Source organism: Dromiciops gliroides, chromosome 2, assembly GCF_019393635.1.
Source record: "Dromiciops gliroides isolate mDroGli1 chromosome 2, mDroGli1.pri, whole genome shotgun sequence".
In the NCBI taxonomy this organism is placed as follows: Eukaryota; Metazoa; Chordata; class Mammalia; order Microbiotheria; family Microbiotheriidae; genus Dromiciops; species Dromiciops gliroides.
The window spans coordinates 404,025,275-404,032,125 of NC_057862.1; the positions used below are offsets into that span (position 1 = coordinate 404,025,275).

The 6,851-nt window shown below is 38.1% G+C and overlaps 1 non-coding gene across 1 annotated transcript; it reads left to right on the plus strand.

Annotated features, from left to right (window-relative positions):
• Positions 1-6,353: 6,353 nt before the first annotated feature.
• LOC122744876 lies at positions 6,354-6,462 on the plus strand. Its single transcript, XR_006355213.1, has one exon. It is a non-coding gene; the product is annotated as a U6 spliceosomal RNA (small nuclear RNA).
• The last annotated feature ends 389 nt before the right edge of the window (positions 6,463-6,851 follow it).

The window sequence follows — 6,851 nt, forward strand, 5'->3', positions numbered from 1 at the left end:
ATAACATAGCAATCTTTTTATGCTTCCCTAATTGATTGTCTACCAACTCACTGAAGTAACTATTCTAAACCTTCTCTCTTCATATGCCCCACCTCCACTTCCATACATACGTTTCCCAGCAGATGATCTCATGTCTTATTATACTGAGAAAATTTAGGTCATCCATCATTTGCTCCCTCTTCTCTCCTTCATAAATCAAAACCTCTGTACATCTTCACTGGTCCTCTTTTCCTTTTTTTTCAGTCTCAGATGATGTAGTCTTTTGCTCTGCAAAAGTAAATTCCTCTACCATGAAAAAATGAAGTATTTAATAAATGATTTTTCTTTCTTTCTTTCATTCCTTTTTTTGTTTATGAATGCTATACCTTTCTACCTTGTTTGAAAGATTTCCCTATTGTTCATTCACTCCCTCCTCTCTCTCTCTCTCTCTCTCTCTCTCTCTCTCTCTCTCTCTCTCTCTCTCTCTCCCTCCCTCCCTCCCTCCCTCCCTTTCTCTCTCTCTCCCTCCCTTTCCTTCCCTCCCTTTCTCCCTGTCTCCTTCCCTCTCACTTTTTTTCTTTCTCTGTCTCTATCTCTGTCTGTCTCTGTCTCAGTCTGTCTGTCTGTCTCTGTCCCTCTCTCTGTCTCTCTCTCTCTGTCTCTCTCTCCCATCTTTACTCTCCCCTGATAATTCCAACACTTGAGCATTGCTTACACATATACTCATGGCTCCTCCTTCCTTAAAAACAAACAAAAAACTTCACTTGACCTTGCCATCCCTTCAACTTATGAGCCTGTATCTCTCATTAGTTTCGTAGCCAAACTCCTAAAGAACCTTCTATATTTGCTGCCTCTACTTCCTTACCTTACAGGCACTTTTCAGCCCTCTTTAATGTATCTTTCAGCTCTATCACTCGACTGAAACTCTTCTCCCAAAAGTTATCAAAGATCTTTTAATGCTAAATCAGATGGCCTTTTCTTCATTCTCATCATCAATTAACTTTCCACAGCTTTCAACACTGGTGATCATCCATACCTTCGCCCTGGATACTCTCTTCTTACTCGGTTTCACTGACACCTCTCTTATAGTTCTCCTAACTGTTTGATGGTTTGTTTTCAGTTTCCTTTGTTGGATTATTGCCTGTCTCTCATGAATTAAATGTTGATATCTCTGGAGCCCCATATTTGGCCTTCTTTCTCCACACTTTCAGTGACCTCATTAGATTCTATGAATTCAATTAATATTTCTGATAATAACTCCTAGATTTTTTCCAGCACTTAGCACTGTGCCTGGCATATCTTAAACATTTAATGAATTCTTGTTGATTCATCAATTGCTTTTATATAGATATACATAATATAAATGTATATGTATATGTATATATGTATGTGTGTTTGTGTGTGTATGTGTTTCTCATCTTTCTGATCAGCTCTAGTCATGTGTTATATTGCCAAATGCATATTACATATTGGACATCCCCATCTGGATGTCCCAAAAGAATTTCAAAGTCAATATGTCCCAAACAGAAAGCCTTATATTTCCTTCCAATCATGTCTATTTCCCTAACCATGTTATTTTATGAGACTTGCCACCACCCTTTGAGTATCCAGGGTTATTTCAACATTGGAGTCCTCCTTGCCTCTTGCCTCTCCATCATTATCCCATGTCTAATCAGTTTTCAAGTCATGTCAGTTCTACCTCTACAACATCTCTCACTTCTATGTTCTTTCTATTCACACCATACTAATTCAATGCCTTATCACTTCAGGGGAGATAGTGCTAGATCTGGAGTCAGGAAGACTGAATTCAAATCTTACCTCAGACAATTACTAGTTGTTTAACCTTTGATAGGTGACTTAAGTTCAGTTTGCTCCAGTTTCCTCAACTAAAAAGATGGGCATAATAATAGCATCTACTTCCCAGGGCTATTATGGGGATCAAATGAAATAATACTTTTAAGGCTCTTAGCATATTGCTTAGCATATAGTAGGTGCTGTATAAATGCTAGTTATTTTTATAGATACTATTGTTTTATGCTACCAGATTGATAAACTATCCTTCACACAGCACTCAAAATTATATGTCTAACACATAAATCTGAGCACATCATTTCCCTGCTCAAAAACCCTCAGTGGCTCCCTATTCACTCTATGTCTATGTCTATGTCTCTCCTTTAAAGACTTCTATAGTCTAGCTTCAACGAATCTTCTCTACCTTATATCAAACCAAACTGGGCAATTATTTCTTCCCCAAATTAAACATTCCTTCACTTGCTTCAGCTTTTACAGAAGCCCTCCCTCATACCTGGAATTTACTCATTCTTCTCTACTTTGCAGAATGTTTATCTTCCTTTAAGGCTCAGCTCAGATATCGCCTACTCTGTCCTGGTACCTCCCCCAACCTCCACCTCCAGCACTCCTTTGAGTATTTGTTAACACCTTCTCTCTTCTCAATTTTCCTAGTGCTTTTTATCTGATTTATCCATTATACCTGTGCTTTATTTTATTTACCCTTGTATATAACACATTGCCTGATATAAATTCCTCTTAAGGAAGTTTTTGTCTTTATATCTTCAGCATCTAGCACAGGGTTTTGTAATCAATGAATTGAATTAAAGTGAATCATATTCATAGAACTCGGGAGCAACTAGGTGGTGCAGTGGTTAAAGCACTGGCTCTGGATTCAGGAAGACCTGTGTTCAAATCCAGCCTCAGACACTTGACACCTGCTAGCTGTGTGACCCTGGGCAAGTCACTAAACCCTCATTGCCCACCCCCCCACCAAAAAAAATTCATAGAACTCAATATAGCTCCCTCCTGTCTATCAATTCATGTTCACACTCCTGGGGATTGTTGAACATTCAAGGATGTTCATAATCTGGTGCTGCCTTTCCCCTTCTGCCTTTGCCATACTATTCCTTTCTATCTACTCAACATGCAAGCCAAATTAGACTAATCCTTGATAATCTTGTCCATTTCTGCCTTTTTCCTCTACCTCTACCTTACTCCCTTCCACATACTCTGAAATCCAGTGACATTGTTCTTTGCACATGGCATTCTATCTCCTGACTGTGTAGTTTCCCTGGCTTTCCCTCATACCAGGAATGTTCTCCCTCCTCATCTCTGCCTCCTGTCTCCTTTAGGTCTTAACTAAAGTGTTACCTTCCACAAGAAGCCTTTCCTAGTCCTTCCCAATCTTAGTGCTTTCTATCTGAGATTATCTCCAATTTATCCCCAATGTATATCAGTTTAGCATGGCTGTTTGTGTGTTGTCTTCTGCATTTAACAGTGAGCTCCTTGAGAGAAGGCACTGTTTTGTTCTTCTTTTGTTATTTCTTTGCTTTATCTTTATGTCCCTGGAACTCAGAACAGTTCCTGACACATAGTAGGTACTTCATAAATGCTAGTTGACTGACTGATCTCTCCCACATCAAGCATAGTAGGTGTCCATTAAATGTATGTTGAATGGCTGATTGAATACCTCTGAAAAGAAAATTCAGCCATGGAAAAATCTAACATCGAGGGAAAAAAATCTGGTTAGAAGAGCTTCATAAAAATAAGTTTTCTTTAGTTTAATGAACAATTTATGTGAAAAAGAATCAGGACATAAAATATGACCTAATTTTGAATGTAACTTAGAAGTGGGTTACCACGGATACTCTGTCTTTTAGTGATGTAATGGCCACAGCCAACATGCCCATAATATCCAGTTAATACATTGCATCTAACCATTCTCTTAATTTTTTATGTATATATTTCATCTTATAACTGTAATAAAACACTCTAAGCACTTAATTTCTGGATGATTTATCTACTTCTTAAGCTTCTTAAGGTCTGAGGTAAACTCCATATGAATTAGACATGCATTTATTATCATGCTATTTTTTAATTGATAAATCTCTGCCATGTTTTCAATATAAGTTGGGCTCTAGGAGATGCATGTGGGAGCCAAGAATTCTTCGTGTTGTTAGAATAATAATTCAGTCCAGCAAGTTAGATGTAGCTTCTGCTTCTTTTAGCATGGTATGACTCATCAGCTGTGGGACCTCTTTTTTAGTATGTGTACTAATCAGTAGACAACATATCTGTGTTCTAAAGTGGTCAGAGTATGATCCTCAGGGGGCTCTGAAATTGACTAAATTTGGGCTTTCTAATCTGAACAAGTAAATTATTCTTTCCTAGACTGTTTGAACCAAAATCATGGCATCCAATCTTGACATTAATATTTTCCCCCCCAGGAAGATATGCCTCTGTTATATTAGTTCTTAGCATTGCCCTGGTGTCAGTGATCGACTCTCTAAATACGTGATCATAAATTTAGAGATGAAATGGGCCTCAGGAGCCATCTAATTCAATGCTTTCATTTTATAGAAGAGGAAAGTGAGGTCACAAAGTAAAATGACTTGCTCAGGGTCACATAGTTACTAAGCATCAAAGATGGGAGGGGAACCATGTAGGGGTCAAAGGACAGCTATTCAACAATTTTTCTTTAATTCATTTTTATTTGAGTCATATAAATGTTCATGTAGACCAGTAAGAGCTGCTTAATATCTAAAGCCCATTTTAGTCCCCTTTTCGTAAACTTTTAAAGGTCTTTTCCCCCCTTCATTAGAAATAGGAAGCCAAATTTTACCCAAAGTAAACAGACTTGAACTCCAATAGGTTTGAGTTCTGCTCAGCACTCAGAAACCATGAAGTTTGATTAGGTTCTAAACTTGGCAAGAATAACTCTTCATTCTTTCCCTTCTGCCAAGTCACGTAATACCACTAACCCCAACTCTAGGAAGTCTAATTACCTATATGGTGCTAGTGGAATGTACAGACAGAACACCTCCTGATTTATTTTATTGGAATTAAAAAAACACACCTTATCCTCTAATGCAATCATGAAAAGTGCAATGTCAAACCTTTTCTAATATAATTTTAGAATTTCACTTGTGTTGACTCATCATTTGAAGAAAAGATATTTCTCACCATTTGAAGAAAAGTTATTTCTAAGTGCCCACTGAGATGGCATCTCAGAAAAGGGAAAGGAAGATTGTGTACTTTCTCTGGGATTGCAATCAATCATTTCAGTTCTAAATTACTAAACCTTTTGACAGAAGTCTTCTGTAGGCTAGAGTAATACACATACACACAGAGGGCTTTAAAAAATATATTGGAAATATATTTATATGTCTAGGTGAGACTTATCGACAAAGAGGTTACCATACTACAGAGTTTCAAGAATAGAACTCCCTAAATTCCAAACACGCAAATAGCCAATGTCCTATAAATTACAAAATGCCTACTTCTCCCCACCCTAAACTGGCATTCTCTCTCTCTGCCAACCTGCTTAGCAAATAACAACAAAGCTGTCTTGAGCGTATACTACCACTTCATGGCAGTAATGGTGATTGTCTGACTCCATTTATTTTATTTTATTTTTTGGTGGGGCAGTGAGGGTTAAGTGACTTGCCCAAGGTCACACACCTAGTAAGTGTCAAGTGTCTGAGGCCGGATTTGAATTCATGTCCTCCTGAATCCTGGGCCGGTGCTTTATCCACTGCACCACCTAGCTGCCCCTGACTCCATTTATTTTTTTAAATTTTCTTTTGTTTTTATATCACCTCAATGTCCAAACATCTCTCTCCCTCTTCCTTTACCTACCTAATAATGCACACACACACACACACACACACACAGAAAAGGTAAAAAGAAAAAAAATAACAACAAAACTAACCAATGAATCAACAGAGTCTTGCATGTTATAGGCAGTGTTACACACCCACAATTCCCACCCCTGCCACACTCCTGAAAAGAGGGGTAGGAGTAGTTTTTTTTTTTCTTACCTGCTCTTTGCAAAGAGTTTCTGATCTGTTATTTATATAGCTGGTATTTATTTAGCACTTTAGGTTCTCAGAGTAGTTCACAGAGATTATCCCATTTGAGCCTCACAAACATCCTGTGAATTACTACTGGTGAGTTATTTCCATTTTGCAGATGATTAAGGTGAGTCTGGAAGAGAATTGCCCATGGTATTAGAGGCATGCCTTGAACATAGCTTTTCTTAAATTCAGATCCCACATTTATGGTCTTCCTTTGCTATCATATTTTGTCTTTTACAAGAATCAAATGCTGCATTTATCGTTTCCTCCCTCATTCATAGTTCAGTTCATTCTGCTTCAGAAAATCTCTCTCTGCCTATCAATGTCTCTGTCTCTGTCTTTGTCTCCTGTCTTTGGATGTCTCTGTTTTTCCATGGGTCTCTCTGTGTCTGTCTCTGTCTCTCAATTTAAAAATGAAGAAAAGTGAGACCCAGAAAGGAAAATTACTTTTCCAAAGCCATATACCATTCCCCCTGATGGAATGTATGCTTCTTGAGAGCAGGAAATGTGCTGGCTTCCTCAGCACATATACTAAAATTGAAACAATACAGAGAAGATTAGCATGGCCTCTGTACAAGGATGACAGGCAAATTTGTGAAGAGAGTAGGAAATGTTTTATTTTGTCTTTGTATTCATTTAGCACACTGCATGGCACTTAGCAACTAACAACTACGTACCTAGCACTGTGCTAAGCATTTTACACATATTTCCTCATTTGACCCTTATAACAACCCTGGAAAGTAAAAGAAACTGAGGCAAAGAGAGGTTAAATGACTTATCTATGGCCACACAGATAGTAAGTGTCCGAGGCTGGATTTGAGCTCAGATCTTCCTGACCCTAGGTACAATGCTCTATCCATTATAACACTTAGCTGCCTCAAAAATGGAATACACCATTGACTTCCTCTTTGTTTATTTGTGAATAGCTTTGGTAGGAGTGAAGTTAAAGTGCGGATAGACCACTGAGCCTGAGAGCAAGATGACCTGAGAACAAATTTGGACTCA